Below are 21,495 nucleotides of genomic sequence, written 5' to 3'. Positions count from 1 at the left end.
CCGTGTGGCCCCTTTCGTGGTGAGAATTTTTAACCCTTGAGTGTTGCATTTATTTAGTTTCCAGAAATGAAATCGCAACTGATAGAAAAGTTAAAAATTAATTTTTTCCAGAGATTCGCCATTTTAGTGCCCGATATGTTGTGCCCAACTTATGTCAGCAGAGATACACACTCCAAAAACTGGTAAGCGGGTATCCCGGGCACAACAGCTTTTAGAGCGTTCATCTCTGATACAAGGCGGGCACAACATATTACGCACTGAAATGACGGGTTCCTGGAAAAATGGTTATTTTCACCTCTCACAATCAGCTTCGTATTCATTTATGGATAATAAGTTATAGCAACACTTGGGGGTTAAAAATGCTCTCTGTACCCCTGGATAAATCCTTCAGGGGTGTAGTTTCCAAAATAAGGTCACATATCAGGGGATTCCACTTTACTGGCGTTTCAGCTCTGCAAAAGTGTCACGGCATCCAAAAACCAAACCGTCTGTGCTCCAAAAACCCAATAACCCTTCTTCCCTTCTGTGCCCAGCTGTGCCCTAATATCAGTTAATACCCACATATGATATTACGTCCGTTATCCCGGTTACACCAGTGTCATACATGTGTCATACATGTGGCATAAACTGCAGTTTGGGCGCACAGCAGGGCGCAGAAGGGAAGGAGCGCTATGCGGCTTTTGGAGTACAGATTCAGATGTTTGGTATCTGAACGCCATGTCATGTTTGTAGAGCCTGTAAGGTGTCAGAAAAGTGGATTCTCCAAAGGAGTGACCTAATTTTGAAAACTGCACCCCTCAAAGAATTTATCAGGGGGTGTAGTGAGTATTAGTATCCCAGACGTGACTGCACAGCGGATGGTGAAGAGGGAATATGTAAGCAGTGCGGAGGACATTGCAGACACCAAATTCCCTACTATGTCCCAGTAGCTCCTATGATTGGGGGAGTTGCTCTGAGGGTCACTTTGGGGGTCACTTCTGGTGTCTTTTCCCTCATAAGCTGTAAATTTGGGGTGTTCCCTGATATTCGCTCGCACAGCTTATATATTCCCTTCCTGACGCAGCCAGTTGTGTTCTAATGATTTGGCGATTTTTGCGGGTTTTTGTCTTCACATTGCTAGATGCTATATTTTCTTTATTCTTCTGGTGACGCGGCCATATAAGGGCTTGTTGTTTGCGGGATGAGATGCATTTTGTAATGACACCATCTTTGGGTGCCTACAACTTACTGAATACATTTTATTAACTCTTTCTTGCTGGATTTAAAAAAAAAAAAAAAAATCAATCCTGGCATTGAGTTTTACATTTTAAATTTTTCGCCATGCAGCGTACAATAAAAGTAACATATGACCTTTATTCTGCGGGTCGGTACGGTTACGGTCTTTCTTGCTGGATTTAAAAAAAAAAAAAAAAAAAAAAATCAATCCTGGCATTGAGTTTTACATTTTAAATTTTTCGCCATGCAGCGTACAATAAAAGTAACATATGACCTTTATTCTGCGGGTCGGTACGGTTACGGTGATACCTCATTTATGTTATTTTTTTATGCGATACTAATATCTGCAGAACAAAAACACATTTGGGGACATAAATCAATATTTTTTGCATCGCCATCTTCTGAGAGGCATAACATTTTTATTTTTCGGTTGACAGTGTTGGTTGAGGGCTTATTTTTTGCGGGACAATGTGCGCTTTTTATTGGCACTGTTTTAGGGTGCATATGACTTTTTCATCACTTTTTATAGCATATTTTGTAGGATGAGATGGCAAAAAATCATTACTTCCGGCGAGTTTTTTCCGTTTTTTTTTTCCCGACGATCATTGTGTACATAAAAAATGTTATTTCAGTTTTATTGTAAAGGTTGTTACGGACACAGCGATACCAAATATGCATTGCTTTTTTTTATCTTTAGTGCTTTTTTTTATATAATTCATTTTGTATAGAAAAAAAGAGATTTTTGGGCTTTATAACTTTATTACTTTTTTCATACTTTTTTTAAACTTTTTTTTTACTTTTTCATGTGTCCCTTTAGGACACTTGAATCAGTTGATGCTTTGATGCACAATAGCAGACAGGACACGAGCAGGACATGAGCCTGCTCGTGTCCTGTAAGCTGCAGAGGAAGTGAGCTGCATCGCTCACTTCCTCCATCGCCTGGCAGGATCACCAGGTATGTGGGGGCTCCGGTAGTTTGGGGGTCACTGGCCAGACCCCAGACTACCTTTTACTGACATCGGCACCCCCCGATCTCGCCGCGGGGGGTGCCGATCACCTTCAATTGTCAGCGGATCCCTTTCGATCGCGCTCTGATGTTTCACGGCGCGATCAAAAGGCTTAACACGTCCAGTCGGACTCAGTTCCGACTGGATGTTATGGAGGAAGGGGTTAGGTGTTAGTTAACACCTAACCCCTGCCCCCCCCCCCCCCCCGCACCCCTCTCCCCGCCAGGAAGGTACCTAAAGGCCGGACGTATTTCGGCAATAGTCCGGCCTTTAGGTACCAGCACATGAGGCCATAAATTTACGTACGGCGGTCCTCATGTGGTTAATTCAGCGCACTATTGGCTTTCCCATTATGTGCCCTGGAACATGAGATATCAGTGCCCTTACTAATATCTCTTCACTATCAGAAGGGCATTTCTGACAGTGTAGCTGGGCTGTGAGGAACGTCTCTCCTGACAGTACTGTCAATAGCACTATACTGTCAGAGGGGGCGTTCATTACCACCCAACAACGAAACTGAACTGTACGGAACGTCCCCCCTCCTCCTCCTCACAGTACTCGCCCCTAGACTAGTACTGGGGAGGGGGCATTCCTTACTGCTCAGAGTCATGGCTGGGAAGTAAGGAATGCCCCCTCTGACAGTACAAAGCTATGGACAGTACTGATAGGAGGGCATGTCTCACAACCCGGCTAGACTCATCTTCTGACGGTGAAGAGATATCGGTAAAAGCACTGCTATCTCTTTCCCCGGGGCACATAACAGGAAAGCCGACAATGTGCTGAATTCAGTGCACTGTCAGCTTTCTAGCGGTATATAAAACCGCATGTACTTGAGGACATGAAGGGTCCTCTTAACTTTAGGAATTAAGGGTAAAGCATTACCAAAACTTATATGTCTATGTAATATATTTATTTTTATGGTAACCCTTTGCTCTGTAAATGGAATACATGACAAATCAAAAATACATATTTGCATTAGAAATTTGTCAAAAAAACGGAAACAACAGAATTTACTACATAGTGTCTGTCAAGAAACATATTGTCAGCATTGTTGACAAAGCAGTAAAATCCAACAAGTGATTCTCAAGGTTATCCACCTGCACGCGGCTGCCACAGACATATATCACTCTATTTTCCATTATTGTAATGAATCCTCAGGATAAAGGGAGTTTATCTGATTGAAGGTGGAGATGACTCTTTCTTTGGGCGACAATGTTATATGATAGCAGTCAGGAGAAATGAATATGCTAATACTTTTTCTGAGATACTGTTCTCATATCAGGTATTGCCAAAAGATTTATTTCTTGGCTTCTTAACATGGCTAAGGTTTCACTTCATATATTATGTTAGTAAAATATCTTACAATTATATGAATCAGCATTCCATAGTTCACTTAAAAAATACTGCAATAGAGGAAAAGTGCAAAAACCGCGGCGTCCAAATATCAGTCCTGTCATGTATTTTATCTCAAGTCTCTAAAATAAACATTGCTCCGGCCTTTGTCTCTAAGCAATAAGAAGCAGGTCCCTTTGATAACCAGGAGATCATAAGGATCAGGGCATCAAATCAAGGGATTATTTTTAGAAACTTGATTTCCCTTTGCACTGGTTGGTATTAAGATTGACATCCAGTACCTTTGATCTAATATGGTCTCTGTGTTATTAAGCAGCTCACATACACAGTGTAGCCTGATGTGAATCTTTTTACAGGGCAGGCAAAGGTAAGAATTGCAGTTTGGTATCAAACTCAATTGTACAGTATTATATTTCCAATACTATGTGCAGACATCTCCAGTACAGGTAGGTGTAAGGATGAGAACGTTAATCATATGAGGAGCTTTCCAGTTCTACCCGCTTATAGAGCTGAGTCAAGACTGATAAGGGATTGGCAGGCTTAAGAAGATCTCGAGGATTTATATATGTTTTCTATTAACCACAACTTGTTGTATACTACAGAAGTTAGCAAAGTTTTTTTTTATATACACAATAAAAAAAAAAAAAACTCAATGAAAAAGGAAATCTACATATTTGAAGGGTCAAAAAAATAGTGCCTGATGTAGTTACAATGACATTTTTATAACTATGTTTTCTGTTGTTACATAATACCCACATAGGGCATGTACTTTTTTTGCAAACTGATTTTTTCATTGCTTTAGTGTCCTCTATATAAAAAAAATGAAGCAACTTTGGAAATAGTTTGGATTACAAGATAATATGTAAGACTGGCACCACATCAAATATCACTGATGCAACAGAGGCCAAACAATAAATTTATCACATAGATTAACCATTTCAGGACCAGGCCATTTCCACTGGTTCAGGACCAGATACTTTTGCAGATTTTTTCATACATGTGGTTTTGAGGGCTATAGCATTGTTGCTTTGGATTATTGAAAAAAAATTTGTGTTTTTTTTCAGTGACATATAGATTTATTTTTATGTTGTTTTTATTTTTCCATGTTTTTTCCTTATATTAATATCCAAGAAAACGTAAACAAAAAAGGGGAGGAAATGTGTCTATTTTTCAAGTTTTCCTTTTCCATTATGGTAATTTTTACATAGGTGAAACGTAATACTGTGTTGATAGGGGTGGGGCTAGAACCTGTGAACAAGGAAAAGGTATTTACTTCCACTTGATTTTTTTCTCTTTTTATTTATCTATTTTCTTTGCACATTGTGCGCCTCTCTTCAAGGTCATAATAGACCTTTGATGGGACATTTTAACTTTACTTTTCTTTTTATATCTCCTATAACTAGGGCTGATACATTGAGTTACAAGAGGAATGCAGCTCCCTATCACTGGCTGCATAGCTAATCTGAGTCTATGCAGTTCTCGGCCCCTGGCAGTCATGTGACCGTAGAGCCAGAAGTGGAGTCATTTCATGCTTGCTCCCATAATTGTGTACATACCTCTAATTGAGTGCTGTGTACTCATAGCTTGCAGGTTTAAGGCCTTGTTCACATCTGAGTTGGAATTTCCTCTGGGGGGAGTCTGCATGGGGGGATCCCTCCCTCCCCGGATGGAATACCAAAAGCAATTGCAAGCGGTGTGCATGTGAAAGCACACGGACCCTATAGACTATAGTAGACTATAATGGGGTCCGTGTGCTTGCCACCAGATCTCCGCAGGGATCGTGCGGACAGGAAAATAGTTCACAATCTACTTTCCTCTATGCATGATTTGTGTGGGCAGTGTGCGGCAAGCACAGCGCTTGCAATTGTGTTTGGTATTCCATTCAGGCGCTCCCCAATGTGGACTCCCCCAGATGGAATACCAATGCAGATGTGAACGAGGGGTAAGAGTGAACTTCCTGGATGTATACAGTCTATGAGCAGGTAAAGGGAACAAAAGTAGTCTTTGAATCTTTGAAACTGCAAATATATACCTGAGTTATCAGAATAGATTGGCAAAGCACAGAAATGGTTGAAAATATTGTACAATTATGAACCATAGGGATGAAGACTGTGATAAGCTGTCACCTCCTAAATATCCTGAATTTAAGTATAGAAAAACATGTAGGAAAATAAGTAGCAAGAGGAGATAACCAAAAGGTATAATGGAATGGGAGGGGTGCAGAGTCTAACAACCTGAGATTGGAAGGCAACTTAAAAGGATGTCAGGGTGAGCGCCAATTTCCAAAAAATGGGAGTTCTGAAGAGACAACCATGGGAGCCAAATAACCTGACATGAATACAGTAGGTGTCTAAATTATCTTATTTGTCAGCAGCATCTTATTCATCCATGCTTATAATATAGTTTAGGAGTCTACCTATTACCTATGCAAGATCCAGAACCTAAAAATGATCTAGTGGACATATAAAAAGAGCTGAAAGGAGTCCTTTCAATATTATCCAATATTATCAAAGCACAGTGCAAAGGAGAACCTAAAGAGAAGGGTAATGCTATTGAATGAAGCATATAAAACAGGACGACACAAATAGATGGGAAGCATAGTGCCCAGAGCCTTTAAACATCTCCAACACTGTACAGAAACAATAGGAAAAATGATAGCGATGTATTGTAATATATGCACAATATTTTAAAATTAAAGAGAGTCTGTCAGGTCCGAAATACCTCCCAAACCAACAATAGTGCCATGGAGGGGTATTTAACAGGAACGGAAACATACCTTTGTTCTGACAAACTGAAGAAACAATGCAGAGATTATCATCTTTTTATGGATATGTAAATCAGCCTGCAAGTGCATCAGGGAAAAATTGAGAATCATAAAACTTCTGTAATAAAAGACGCCAAGTTACCATGTTGCCATGTTACCAAGTTGCCTGTAGCTTCACTGTATCCGCTAATATTAGACTGCATTTGGAATTTGTATGTGGTAATTGTGCAGACAGTTGGAGTTGTATAAATTTAACATGAGCACAATAGACATTTGTCCAGGTGCATACATATCTCCTAGCAGCAGGTACTCCAAGTCCTATTAAGATGTTCATATGCAACAGCAGTCTGCAGAGCAGCATCCCAATTATAGCTAGACATCAATTTAATATACATTATTAGCTTGTCAAGCGTTAAATCTACAATCATAAGGAGATGCAGCCGAAAATTGTCAGAGAAGGACTTGGATATTGAGATAACAGAACAAAAGTTTTCTTTCTTTGTTTCAACTTAGTTTCTTTTGCTGCATCTAGACATGGCCACTGATGGAGAACCATGTAACCCAGCACATCAATCAAAGTTCTTTATTGAACGAAATGGGGACACTGTGCATGTGCTACTTTCTATCTGCATTAGGCAATGCTGCCATTGATAGATGCCCTGAGTAACATGATCCTCTATTAACAGCCATGTCTGGATGCAGCATAGGAACCAAAAGAAAATCAATCAAGTAAACATCTGCGTGCAAAGGAGACCAGATGGGCAGCACCTAGAGAACTAAATATTAGTACGTGACTCAAGTAGTTCTGCGCCTACATAGACTATTTTCTTGGGACATTTTCAGTCCCTTGAACATCATTGGTTCCTCTAGAGACGCTAATGCATGAACCTGTAGACAGTGATACCTTAGAAATTATAGCTCCAGTTAGAGTAAGCCGAACTTCACTAGATTTGTCTAGCACAGCGGTTCTCAACCTGTGGGTCGCGACCCCGGCGGGGGTCGAACGACCAAAACACAGGGGTCGCCTAAAGCCATCGGAAAATACATATTTCTGATGGCTTTAGCCGCGCTGCCTTTGCAGCAGGATAGATCCTAGTGGGGTGAAGGACCTGTGATGACGTCATGACCATGTGATCGGACTCTGGTGTGGGCGGAGCTATTCAGTACAGTGCCGAGTTACACAGGAAGAGAAGGCTGCAGTGAGTGGAGACTGGAAGGTAAGATGGAGGGAGTAGACAGCAAGTGTAAGCAAGAGGGGGGAAAGGGGATGCAGGCTGTGTGTGAGTATGATAGTAGGGGATGCAGGCTGTGTGTGAGCATGATAGAGGGGTTCAGGCTGTGTGTGAGCATGATAGGTGGGTTCATGGCTGTGTGTGAGCAAGATGGGGGACATGAATCTGGGAACAGAACTGGGGGACATGATTCTGAGGGCAGAGATGGGGAACATGAATCTGGGGACAGAGATGGAGGGACATGAATCTGGGGACAGAGATGGGGGGAAATGAATCTGGGGGCAGAGATGGGGGACATGAATCTGGGGGCAGAGATGGGGGGACATGAATCTGGGGGCAGAGATGTAGGGGACATGAATCTGGGGGCAGAGATGGAGGGGACATGAATCTGGGGGCAGAGATGGAGGGGACATGAATCTGGGGGCAGAGATGGGGGGACATGAATCTGGGGGCAGAGATGTGGGGACATGAATCTGGGGGCAGAGATGGAGGGACATGAATCTGGGGGCAGAGATGGAGGGACATGAATCTGGGGGCAGAGATGGAGGGACATGAATCTGGGGGCAGAGATGTGGGGACATGAATCTGGGGGCAGAGATGTGGGGACATGAATCTGGGGGCAGAGATGGAGGGACATGAATCTGGGGGCAGAGATGGAGGGACATGAATCTGGGGGCAGAGATGGGGGGACATGAATCTGGGGACAGAGATGGGGGGACATGAATCTGGGGACAGAGATGGGGGGACATGAATCTGGGGACAGAGATGGGGGGACATGAATCTGGGGGCAGAGATGGGGGGACATGAATCTGGGGGCAGAGATGGGGGGACATGAATCTGGGGACAGAGATGGGGGGACATGAATCTGGGGACAGAGATGGGGGGACATGAATCTGGGGGCAGAGATGGGGGGACATGAATCTGGGGGCAGAGATGGGGGGACATGAATCTGGGGACAGAGATGGGGGACATGAATCTGGGGGAAGAGATGGAGGGACATGAATCTGGGGACAGAGATGGGGGACATGATTCTGAGGGCAGAGATGGGGGGGACATGAATCTGCGGGAAGAGATGAGGGGACATGAATCGGGGGGCAGAGATGAGGTGACATGAATCTGGGGGCAGAGATGGAGGGGACATGAAACTGAGGACAGAGATGGAGGGGACATGAAACGGGGCAGATGAAGAGGTTATATGAAACTGGAGGAGAGATAGAGGGGGGAAATATAATTTACGGGTGACTGTAGGAGTCTATACTGTGTGGGAGCATGTGAAAAATGAATGAAAATGGGCGGAGTCAGCATAAAAGTGGGCTGAGCCAAATTTGTAGCGGCGCGCTCTGCGCACCACACATTTTATCCCTCTTTCTACTTTTCAAAAGTTGGGAGGTATGGGTTGTAGCAAAATTAAGGCCCCGTTCACACAGGCACAGAGGGGGCAGATTATGGTGCAAAATCCACATCATAATCCGCCATCTCACAATGGAGGTCTATTTAGACTGCCAGGCTTGTTTTTTGTGTGAGCGGCATGCTGACGCTCACAGAAAAAAAAAGTGGGCTGCCCTTTCTTCAGGTGGATTCCACAGCTCGGTGAGCCGTGGCGTCCACCTGGCGGTAGCAACCTCCCGAGTCGTCTCATTAATTTGAGCCGACTTCGGGGGGGAAGCCGCAACAGTCGTGGCAAGTGTGTTTTGACCCGAGAGTGACGCGGCTCCCCGCGTCACTCTCAGTGCCTAAATCTGCTATAGATCCGCTATACCGCCCCCTGTGTGAACTAGCCCTTACAGTTATGAAGTAGCCACCAAAATTATTTTTTGGTTTGGGGTCACCGCAACATGAGGAACTGTATTGCGGGGTCACGGCATTAGAATGGTTGAGAACCACTGGTCTAGCAAATATTCTCCCAGAAGTTTGGTTTTAGACCAGACTTGTTTGGGCTGAACTGGAACTGCTATTAATATACTCTGGTATGTCGACATACCAAGAAGTATAATAATCGGAGGCCAAAGGGAAGTGCATAAACAAGAAACAGACAGTATGCTCCCACATAATACCCCCTCAGTGACTATGTAATCAGTATATTACATAAAATTTGTTTAAAAAGTGTTATACTCACCTAGCACCATTCCATGTTTCCAGCTTGGCACTCATCATGCCTTCCTGCCACAGATATCAATAGTTGAAACCTGTCTGCTCTGTACTACACCATTGTAGTCACTCTAAGGACAGAGATAGAGTTGAAATCCCTACCTGTGATCCGGATCTGCGAAACAGCACACAAAGTGGGACGGTTTCATTCAATCCAGGTTGGCTAATGGGGCCCCCACTGTCATTGAGCTTGATGCAGCTTCTAAGCATAATGAAGTCAGCGCACTTGACATTACAGCTGAAGCCAGTAGGTTGCTGATGGGTAATCTGCTCAAGTAGGTCTTACATTCCTAACAGGGGAATATGAGTGGGCCTGAGCAAACATGTTGTGAAATAGTTTGGTTTAGAAGCACTCCTCAGGGTGATGTCTATGTGATCCTGGTCTTCACTCTCTAACACCCATACAGGAATCTTGTCTTTGCTTACTCAAGAATAGACCTAATTCAGTGATAACTGACCAAAGTGTGTCAAGAGACTCAGATTCATGGCGCCGGGCCCTGTGGCAGATGCTACCATTGCCCCGAGTATAACGATCGGAGGCCCAGGAGAGGTTAGATAACATTAAAAAAAACCTGTTACTTACCTCTCCAGGCTCCGGGCAGGCTTCGGCCTACTTGTGTGAAGTCATATGACCCGCGACGCAGTTCCCTGGCCACATGACATCCCGGAAGACGGCCGACAGTGACAGAGAATGCAGGGGAGTCGGGAGCTAGAAAGTAACAGTAGTTTATGTTTGTATCCCTCTGGGTCTCCGATTATTATATTCTGGGGTCTGAAAAGACCCCAGAGTATAATAATTGTTCATGTGTGTCCACAATGGGGGTACATAATACTGTGTACTGGGGCCACTATGGGGACATAATACTGTGTGCAGGGGCCAATATGGGGTATTATCGTGTGTGCAGAAATGCGTGCGGGGGGGGGGCGGCGTTGGCAGCGGTAGGGGTCAGTTGGTCGAGGTCTTCAGCGTCGGTCAGGGGGTTGCCCCATGTCAAAAGTTCGCCACGGGGCCCCGCCATTCCTATATGAAAACGCACATAGACATCTTACCACAAGAGTCTTTCCTGCTGGACTACTGGGTATCGAAGATGGAAATGTGGCCTGAACTTGCCCAGCATGCCCTGGGCTTACATTCCTGTCCAGCAGCTAGTGTCTTCTCAGAAGGACTGTTCAGCACTGCTGGTGGTGTTTTCACAGACCTTCGGACAAGGTTCTCTGCTGACAATGTTGATGAACGAGTCCTGGATTGAGAAGGGCTATAACACACCATTGGCAATATAAAGAAATCGATGTTGTTACAAAATGTGTCATCGATTTTCTGTAGCTCCTCCTGCACATAAATTTTTTTTGTTTACAATTTTTTAGAGGCTCATGTGCTTCAATTTTTGGACTCCACGCTACTGAAAAAACCATATTTTATACATGCCTATGCTTCCTTGGGGAGAGGTCACTTATATGACTGAGGCTCCTGTGCTTCAATTTTTGAACTCCACGCTGTGTAGTCATTAAAAAACTATATTTTACCAGCTATGCTTCCTTGGGGAGAGGTAACTCATATGAGCGAGGCTCATGTGCTTCAATTTTTGGACTCAATGCTGTTGTAACATCTCTGCCTGTTCGGGTCACTGCGCCACCCTCTGCTCGTATGCGGCGGTGCAGGAGGCGTGTGCAGTTTGGTTCTTAGCTTAAAGTTTTTGGTTGCACTGTGTGAACACGGCTCTAGTTCTGTGATTGAATTTCCACCACACCCGTCTTCTGCTCTTGTTTGCCTCTGTTCATGAAGTGGTTAATTCGTGTGATTGACAGCCTAACTACCTATTAACTTCAGGGCAGGTTCTTCCTCCCTATTTAAGCTTGTCTCACATTCACACTGTGCTTGCTAATGCCTTGTGCGTACTTGCCTAGCTAGAATCAAGTGTTCTGTGGATTCTATCTTCGGGACTGCCTTGGTCTTGGCTCTCAGTGCCTGGGGTGCCCCCCTCTCTGCCTCTCATGGTGTCCCGGAGTCTTAATTTCTTTTGAACTCTTGGCCCCTGGGTGCTGCTATCGGGAGGGGGCTTAGTCTCCAGACAGCAGGGTGCGATCCCCCCGTCCTGGGTGCGGAGCAATCTGCATCCAGGTGCAGCTTCGGTGTTGCATTATTTAGCGAGTACGGTACTTGCGTTCAGGTGGCAAGCTCAAAATGGATATTGATCCTGTCCCGGAATGGGCAAGGGTAAAGAATTCCCTCAGGATTTATTTCCTGGTGGGGCACATGTCAGAAACCCACGGTCTGAAGGTGGTCGTGGAAGATGTCCTGGAGAAGTTGCTGCATGTTCCGGTGCATGATATAATATGTATCCAGGATTATCCGAGACAAGGAGTATATGACGTCACCCTGACTTCCGAAGCGATCATGGAAAGTGCAGCCCAATTTGCTGCCGCGGAAAAGGCTAAACTGGACCAGATGAAGATCAGGGTGATCCGGCATAATCCAGATTTTGGCAAGATTATAACGGTGAAAATGTTTCCCCCATTCATTTATGAAGGTTTACTTATCAAATTCATGAGATATTTTTTTGATAATGTCCAACTTAAAAGCAAAGTGGTCAATACTTACAAAGTATGGACATGTAAGTGGCATTTCATAGCCAACCTGAGGCGTGATTCAGACGGTAAGGTAAAACTACTTCCTGCTCGGTTTAAGCTGGGTTTGGTGAATGGGGAAATGTTTTATAATGGGATGCCACACTTTTGTAGGGCCTGTGGTGTTTATGGACATTTAAAAAGAGACTTTGACGTAATCTGTAGGAATTGTGGAAGTAAGGAGCACCATATTAAGGAATGTTCTCAATGTTCTCAACCTAAAAAGTGTACCTTTTACCAGATACCTGGTCGCTTGTTTTCACAGTGTTCCAAAAAGCATCGGGAGGAAGAAGCAGACGAATGTGAGCGGCCTGAGGAAGAAAATCAACCGGAGGCACCCTCACAACCCCCATCGGCGGAGCCAGATTGCCCAAGAGAGGAGGAGCAGGAAGACTCCTCAGGTAATGTGCCAGATCCACAGGCTTCTTCTAGGCCAGAACCCCAGGTTTCCACCGAGCCGACGGCCCCCAAAGAAAGACGCAGGTCAAAAAAAGGCGATAAGCCAAAAGTGGCTAAGCGTGGAAGGGGGAATGATCAGAGTCAAAAGGATGTGCAAAGGAAAGTGGGGCGAGAGAATGCACTTAAATCTACACGAAATATGGGTTCCCCTGAGGGAAGTGCTGATGAGTTTTCAGAGGCAGAGGGTCACCAGAAAAAAGGCAAGGTTGAGGATAAGAAGGCAGAGGAGGAGGAAGAGGAAGGGATGGACACCTCGGAGAGATCCGAGGTGACCCCAACTTCGAAACCTTCTTCCCAGCCCCAACAGGCCGGGGGGGAGAACACCGACTCCCTGCTGGACTTTGAGGTGTCCATCCCATATGCCCAGCCTCACCCAGTAGACAGGCCTCCTGAAAAGGCTAGCCCGAGGGAAGAGGTGGAGATAATTGGCGACCCTCCTGACCCTCCTGACCCACCCAAAGGGTCTGCTGAAGAGGAGGACCTTAATGCCCAAATCAGGGGAACCCAAATCTCTGAATACCCCTTCCATTACGCAGCTGCGCATATGGGGGCCGTTGGCGGTGAATTGCTAAGTGACAGCTCCTCCCCGGCGTCCATGCAGATGGTGTCTGATGAAGAAGATGGTTTGGAGTACGGGCGGCCATGGCTCGCTGATGGGAGAAAAGCCGGTTTTTACCTCAGATTTGTCATTAAATTATTGTTGTAATTTGATGTGGACCTTCTTTTTTCAACCTTTCCAATGGCTGAGTTACAAGGAATCACTTTTAATGTGCGGAGTGCCAAGTCAAAGGTGCGTAGGGCCACTCTATTCCACTATCTCTCTAGCCTGGCAGCCTCTTCTTCCTCCAAGAGTGTGGTGTCCCACACGTCACCTCGTATAAAATGTATGAAAAGGATTGGGAGCTCGGACCCTCCGTCTGGTCAGGATCCAATGAAAACTGAGCTTCTGGCGTGGCAATCCTATTTCGAGGTAACGTTTTAATTGATTTTACTCAGGAGATTATTCTATGATGAGTTTTATTGGTTAAACCTTTTATTAATGGTTTTAAATGGCAATTATTAAATGTATATGCTAGCCTGGATAAAAATGAACATGCAAGGATGTTGGAAATTTTACCGCTTTTTATTAACACCTCAGAGCCCCTCATCCTTGCAGGGTATTTTAACTGTATTTTAAGGGGTGAACGCCGTCCGACCAATAGTTCCTCACAGAACTACGACAGAACATCCGGTACGCTGAAGGACATCATCCTGGACCATGGACTGATTGATGCATGTAAGACTTGTAATGTAGGCATGCCGGAAGAGGCTGGCGTTACCTGGAGCAATGTGATATGTAGCTCTAGGATTGATTTTACCTTTTTATCACAGTGTGTATTGCCAGTTTCTTGTAAAGTTTTATCCAATGTTTTATCCGACCATAGAGTTTTATGTTTTAAAGTCAAACTTCTTAATAATTCTCTTAAAGGTCGTAAGGTCTGGAAGTTAAATGTCTCCTTTTTAGATGATCCACAGGTTTGCAACGATTTTGTTAAATTTTATTCCAGATGCAGGCGGTCCAGAGGGTCTGAGGTCTCCATCAGTAAATGGTGGGAGAGGATGAAAGTAAAAATTAAACATTTCTTCATCAATGTCAGTGTCCAGAAAGCCAAGGAAAAACATGCTGCTTATCAGACCCTCAATGACCGCCTGTAGACCCTGTACAAACTGCGAGATGGAGGGTTAAATGTCACCCCGGACATCTAGATGCTAAAGAATGAGATAGAGAAGTACCTGGAGTGAAAGGGTAAGGAAATCATATTCCGGAGCCAAGTAAAACGTGGAGGAGAATGAGACCTGCTCCAGGTACTTCTTCAAGAAAATTAACAACAAAAAAGCAGTTATTGATAACATTGACAGGGTGATAGAAATACAGGGTCTTTTAGATAAAGTCCACACATTTTATACTGATCTTTTTAACGCAAAGCCTGTGGATCATAGTTTTTTAAAAGACTCGATGAAAGAGATTAAATCTGTTTTAACCCCGATTTCCCAACAGCTTTTATTGCAGATACCAAAGGAGCAGGAGGTTTTAGAGACAGTGAAAAGTTTTAAGGCAGGTAAGGTGCCGGGCCCGATGGTATACCCATAGAATTTTACTCAAAGTTCTATAATATTTTAAAAAGTGATCTTTTAAGCCTTTTTAAAGAAGTTTTTAACTTGAAATTGCTCCCTAAGACCTGGAGGAAGGGTGAGGTCTCCCTTTTATATAAGAAGGGGGACCGGGCTGATCTTAAGAACTGGAGGCCAATCATCCTTTTAAACGTTGATTACAAAATCATGGCTAAAATATGTGCCAATCGACTAAAAACTGTAATTCCCGAAATCATCCACTCTAATCAAGTTTGCGGGGTGCCAGGCAGGAGTATATGGGATACCCTAAATCTTTTAAAGGACACCATAGAAGACACAAAAACATGCAAAAGTAAGTTGGCCCTTTTAAGTATAGACTTTGAAAAAGCTTTCGATAGGGTATCCCATTTTTATCTTTTTAAGGTTTTAGATTGCATGGGTATACTGGAAGGCTTATTATCTTTAAAGGCATTTTACGATAATTGTTCCTGTGCCCATGTTTGACTTTCAATTTTAGGTGTCTCCTTCAGCGAGGTTAATAATGGTGCTTTTAGATGGTGGCTGAAAAAGTGAACAGGAAGTTTTTAATGTGGAATATGCGCAAACTGTCCATGGAGGGTAAGGTGTTAATTTTAAAAATGGTGATCCTACGGTTTTATTAAAGAGGATCACCAGGGCATGTTTCACCTTTTTATGGAGTTCCAGAGCAGAGAAGCTTAAAAGAGAGTATGTGGTAAGATGAAAAACCAAAGGAGTGAAGGATTTCCCTGACATACATAGATTCCTTTTAATCAAATACTTTAGTTATGTTTTTAATGGCCTTTTTAAAAACTACTTCTGGTCATATTTCATACATTATAATGCGGGTGTTTTTATGAGGAGGTTTGGGTGGTTTAAAACTGTTCTTAACTCACCTTATGCTTTTAACCTCCCTTCACACTATATGATTTTAGAAAAGATTGTAAATCTTTTTAACCTGCAAACTGGAAGCGCCGATGAACTAAAACAGCGCAGAAAGCTGATAATAAGTTTTAGACAGAGGGAAACCAAAATATGGAAAATGACTAACTGTTTCCCTCTTTTTAATCAGCAGATGGACCTGGCTTGGAGTTGTGTGTATGAATGTCTTCCGTGCCGGGTCTTCCAACATAGAAGAGGATACGCAACAACTGCTGTCTGCCCGAGGGAGGGCTGCCAGGCTGACGAAAGTGTCATGCACATAATGTGGGACTGCAACTTTGCAAAGAACATTTGGAAAAAAATACTTCCTCTACTCACCAAAATGGCAGACATAACAGACTTATCTTCACAAATGGACTTTTTAATTGTAGATCACAAACCAAGAAGGCCACGGCATGGAAGACCATGAACTGCGTAAAAGCCGCACTCTGGAAGGCCAAGAATATCTTGCTTTATCCACTGCTGATATTTTACGCTTATGTTTTAGTGAGATGTATTTATATTATTTAATTGATAAAAAAGGAACTCCCCCCAAATAAATAAAATAATGGTTTGTCAGGGAATGGAACTCCAGTATATAGCCACCATGTACCCTTTTATAGTTTTAGGTGCCTGTTGAAGTTTTTATGTAAATGAATTTTAAGTTATGATTAATTTGTTGTATGTACAAATTAAGTGTTCAATAAAAATGCCACCCTTAGTGGTGGACTTCAACTTAAATTTTTTTTACTTGTATTCTAATCCTTGACCTCTGGTTTTCCTTACTGACTATTCTTTGGACTCCGATTTGGCAGTGCATCGCTTGACTGTTTACTGACCCTTGGCTAGCTGACCTCCCTTTGTTGTTGTCCATCTTGTCTGCGTCTTGTGTCTCACATATACAGGAAGGGACCGTCTTCATAGTTGCCGCCTATTACGTAGGATAGGCCTGGCAATAGGAAGGGACAATTGGGGGCTTCAGCTTAGGGCTCACTGTCTCGTGTCCCGTCCCAAGGTTTTCAACAGCTACTGGGAAATTGCTGTTCTAGCAATTCCCTAACAGCTGTGTAGTCATGAAAATGTTATATTTTCCCGGCTATGCTTACTTTTGAAGAGGTCATTCATGTGACTGAGGCTCATATGCTTCAATTTTTGGACTCCACGCTATTGAAAAAACTTTATTTTAAGGCCTATGCTTCCTTGGGGAGAAGTCACTCATATGACTGAGGCTCATGTGCTTCAATTTTTGGACTCCACACTGTGTAGTGATTAAAAAACAATGTTTTATGGCTTTTTAAGTGTTCTCTTGTTCTTTCTATACATTCTAAGAAATTGTATGTATTTTTGGTAACTTTTTATAGCTTTTAAAAAACAATCTTAGAAAAAAAATCCCATTGACTTGCATTAGGATCGAAATTGGGATCGAGATCGGGTTCGAATGGAAAATGATCGGAAATCGGATTTCAAAATCGATCCTGAAATCTCAAGATCGGCTCAACCCCAATGGCAATGTAATAACTGATACTTTGGTGCAATAGGGTAACACCAAATTGTCGCTTCACTTTGACATAGATTGAATGCGAGAATTATTTGTTTTGCAGCAGCACTAAGAGATTGTAATGGCTGCTATCCCTCCCTGCCTGATTCTCTCACTAAAATGTATCCATCTATTAATTCAATCTACATATATTCTCTTCTCCTTACATTCTATTATCTGTATTTATTCTGTGATTTTACACTCTCTCTCTCTTAGATTTTTCCTTTCCGCTCTCTCCCCAGAACATTATGAAAGAAAAAGAATGTTATTTCTTGTGACTCTCTGATGAAAAAAACTCCTTGAACATTTAGCCCAAAACTATCCAGGTTTTTATGATGTTTATCAGTTTTTAATCTTCATATTGTGGATTAAAATATATATTGAGCAGAAATCCTCAAACTGATGATAGCTATTGATTTGAACCCATATTAAATGCATACATTGTGTAATACGATTCTCATGCCTCACTGATAAACCATATTCTTTTAGGTTGATAACCATCAGTCCACAGGCAGGTTAGTTCTTTGTGAAACACTGCCTGAAACTAAACAAATTATATACAGTATTTCTTTGCAGAACTTCATAAAAAGCTTTATTGCTTACCAAATAAATGTTTAATTAATCAAGAAATCTTCTTAGCCATGTTTTATATGAAAGATTTGGGGGGATATTTACTGTATTATTTAATAATCCCTTGTTTTTTTTTTTCCATTTTGAATTTAATCCCAGCTTTAAAAGGCTTTAGTTTTGTATTTTATTTAAGACGATATTAGATTTTGGTCATTCTAGATAAATTTCTGTAATCTTCAACCCTTACAATATGAATGTATACCTAATGAATTATGTAAATACAACATTTTACATTTTGTTGCTTGACCTCTCTGCTCAAACTAAAGAGATCAGATCATTTACAACTCTAGTATGATAGAGGTTAGCCAAGGGGGTTGAACCAGTCAATCAGTGAGGTACAGAATCAGAATCCAAGAAAGTACTCACAAGAAAATGCCAAATGTCAGAAATAATCCAGGCGAGTTGTCTGAGACAATAAATAATAAGATTTCACACATCCTACGGAGGTAATATAAGTCAACCAGAGTAATAAACGGTGTGCTAAGGTCTTATTGGAAGCGTATTACTTAGGTCCCTAATTCAGGGAACTAGCAATGACAACCTGTAGAAAACCAATTACTTATTTTCCAACCAGGGTGACCACACTCTCAGAAAGGCTTTCCTATTTCTAGTAGACCAGCTACGCATTTCTTCAAATCGGGCTATTTGATGTGCTTTAGACAGCCACAGAGAAATTGAGGGAGATGTTGTTTGTTTCCAGAATTCAGGGATCAATGCTTTTGCTGCTGCCAGGAGATGGAAAATCAAGAGTTGTGAGGAGATATCAAGGTCTGGAATTGGTGTAAAAAGAATGAGTATTGTAGGATTCAATGTGAAGGAGGAGAAACCCAGAGAGCGAATCCTCTTCTCCACTCCTTCCCAAAAGTCTCTGAGCAGAAGGCAAGATCACCAGATGTGTAGTACAGTTCCTCTCTCCTGACCACATCTCCAGCATAAGGATGATTCAGAAAGTCCTTTGAGCGCTAACAAGTCTGGGGTGTGGTACCATCTCGACAGTACCTTGAAATGATTCTCCTGGAGTCTCACACAGGTCGAGACACCATGCGACCTAGTTAGAACCAGTTTAGTAGTCTCGGAGTCTGAGTCTAGTGTAATACCCAAATCTTGCTCCCAGCTGACTAAGAAGAAGGGTTTCACTTCTGTAGGTGGATAAAGTATCTTATTCTGAATTGTAGCAATTTTGAATGATTTGGGCTTAGCCAGGAGATGAAGTTTTTCAAAAGGAGTGTGCGGCTTTCTCCACTCAAAGGCTGATTCCAGCTTTGTTTTGTAGTAGGCATAGTGGCGAACATGTAAGAAGGTGAGCGGTTTAGTGGTAAGGTGAAAAGGCGGGGTCTCCGAGATATTCTCCGGGGTGGGAAGACAGCCCTGTGTGCAGAACATATTAAGCGGAATGTCCAACAGCAAGTCCCAAAAGTCCGACAAAGGGTATTTTATATCCTGGAGAAGTAGAGGAAGTAGACCTGTAGGAAGGCACCAAGATGGATGAGGGGCTAGGTCTGGCTGTAGTTTCTCCCAGGTCTGCAGGACGCCTCCAAGTAGTACATCTGACTTGGTGATGAGAGATATCGGTTTGGCTTTTGAGGATGGAAACCAGAAATCTGCCAAAAACTTTCGGCCATATGTTGATGACAGTAATCCCCTAAGCGTGGAATGCGGAGGGGAGGATGTAATCTCCGCCCAGACTTGAAGTTGGATAGCCTCATAGGTATGATGAAGCTCAGGTGCTCATATTACCCCCTCAGTTTTCCTACGGCAGAGGGCAGCATATGCCAGTCTAGGGCGTTTACCTTTCCAAAGGAATTTCGAAAAACAGGAACGCAAAGTTCTAAAGAAGGCAGGTGGCAACAGAATTGGCAGCATTCTAAGCATATAAGTAAGCTTAGGGACTATATACATCTGTAGTAAATTTCTCCTCCCCAGCCACAATATACATGGGATGTCATACTCCTTCAACAACCTAGACACCTCACTCAAGAGCGGTTCATAGTTATGTTGGTAAATCTCATTTACATCCTTGGGAATCTTAACACCCAAGTATTTTATACACGTCTCTGTACACTTAAACGGGAGATCTTGCAATAGGGCTTTAGTTCTAGTCTCAGGTAATGTGACATTCAGTATCTCACATTTGTCTAAATTGACTTTGTAATGTGAGAGCTTACCATAATCAGTTATAACCTCCAGTACAGCCTTTAAGCTAGTCTCAGGGTTTGTTAAAAGGAGCAGCACGTCATCTGCAAACGCCAAGGAGCGAAGGGAACCCCATCAAATCGCAAGCCCCCAATCTCCGGGTGTTCTCTGAGTCTTTGAAGAAAGGGCTCTAGGGAAAGTACGAACAAAGCCGGAGACAGAGGGCAGCCCTGCCTCGTGCCATTAGATATTTGAAAAGGTTTTGAGAGGGAGCCATTAACTTTAAGCCTGGCGTAGGGGTCTACATACAGCGATAGGATCACGGTGATAAAGGGTAAGGGAAAGCCAAATCTTTGCAAAGTGGACGTCATAAATTTCCAATTAACCCTATCAAATGCCTTCTCGGCATCTAAGCCGAGAAGGACAAAAGGGGTATCAGAATCTTTTGCTAATCGCAATGCATGTAATAGGCAAATTGAGTTAAATTTGCCCTCCCTCGATCTAATGAATCCAACTTGTTCCTCGTTTATCAAGGAAGGAAGTAAGGGTTGGAGACGCAACACTAACAGTTTAGACCAGAATTTAAGATCTAGGTTCAATAGAGATATGGGACGATAATTTTGGCATAGCTGGGGGTCCCTTCCCTCCTTGGCGATCAACGTAACATGAGCCTCCAAAGCCTGTTTGGGGAGAGGATTTCCTGTGAGTGCTGCATTCAGTGACTTGGTCAGGTAAGGGAGCAGTACAGGTAAAAATGTTTTATAGTAAATAAGCGAATATCCATCGGGTCCTGGACTTTTATGAGATGGGAAAGATCGCACTACACCCTTCACTTCCTCTTCAGAAATCGGGTCTAATAACATCTCTGCCTGTTCTGCAGTCAATGAGGGGAGATTTAATGCATTTAAGAAGTGGGTTATAGCCCGATCACGGGAGGGAGACGTGGCTGCAGTCTCTAAATTGTACAAATTTGTATAGAAGGTCCAGAAAGCATCCGCTATACCCGGTGTAGAGGAGAGGAGTTGCCCCGAGTCCGACTTTACAGCAGAGATATAAGTTTTTGCTTTCGCCTTTTTGATCAAAGATGTCATCATCCTCCCCCCCTTATTCCCATGAGCATATAATTTCTGCTTGTAATTCAAAAACTGTTTAGCCGCTCTAGCCATTAGGATATCTCTCAACTCTTCTCTAAGCCTGGATAGTTTGTCAAGAAGAGAAGTAACCTGTGATCTCTTGTGTAACTTCTCAAGTTGAGAAATTTGTTTCAATAAAGAGTCAACTCTAGCTTGTAGCTGTTTCTTCATCTTAGCTCCTTGTGCTATCAGTATGCCTCTGACATAG

This window comes from Leptodactylus fuscus, chromosome 1 (assembly GCF_031893055.1).
Source record: "Leptodactylus fuscus isolate aLepFus1 chromosome 1, aLepFus1.hap2, whole genome shotgun sequence".
Lineage (NCBI taxonomy): Eukaryota > Metazoa > Chordata > Amphibia > Anura > Leptodactylidae > Leptodactylus > Leptodactylus fuscus.
Note: the sequence above shows the minus strand (reverse complement) of the source record.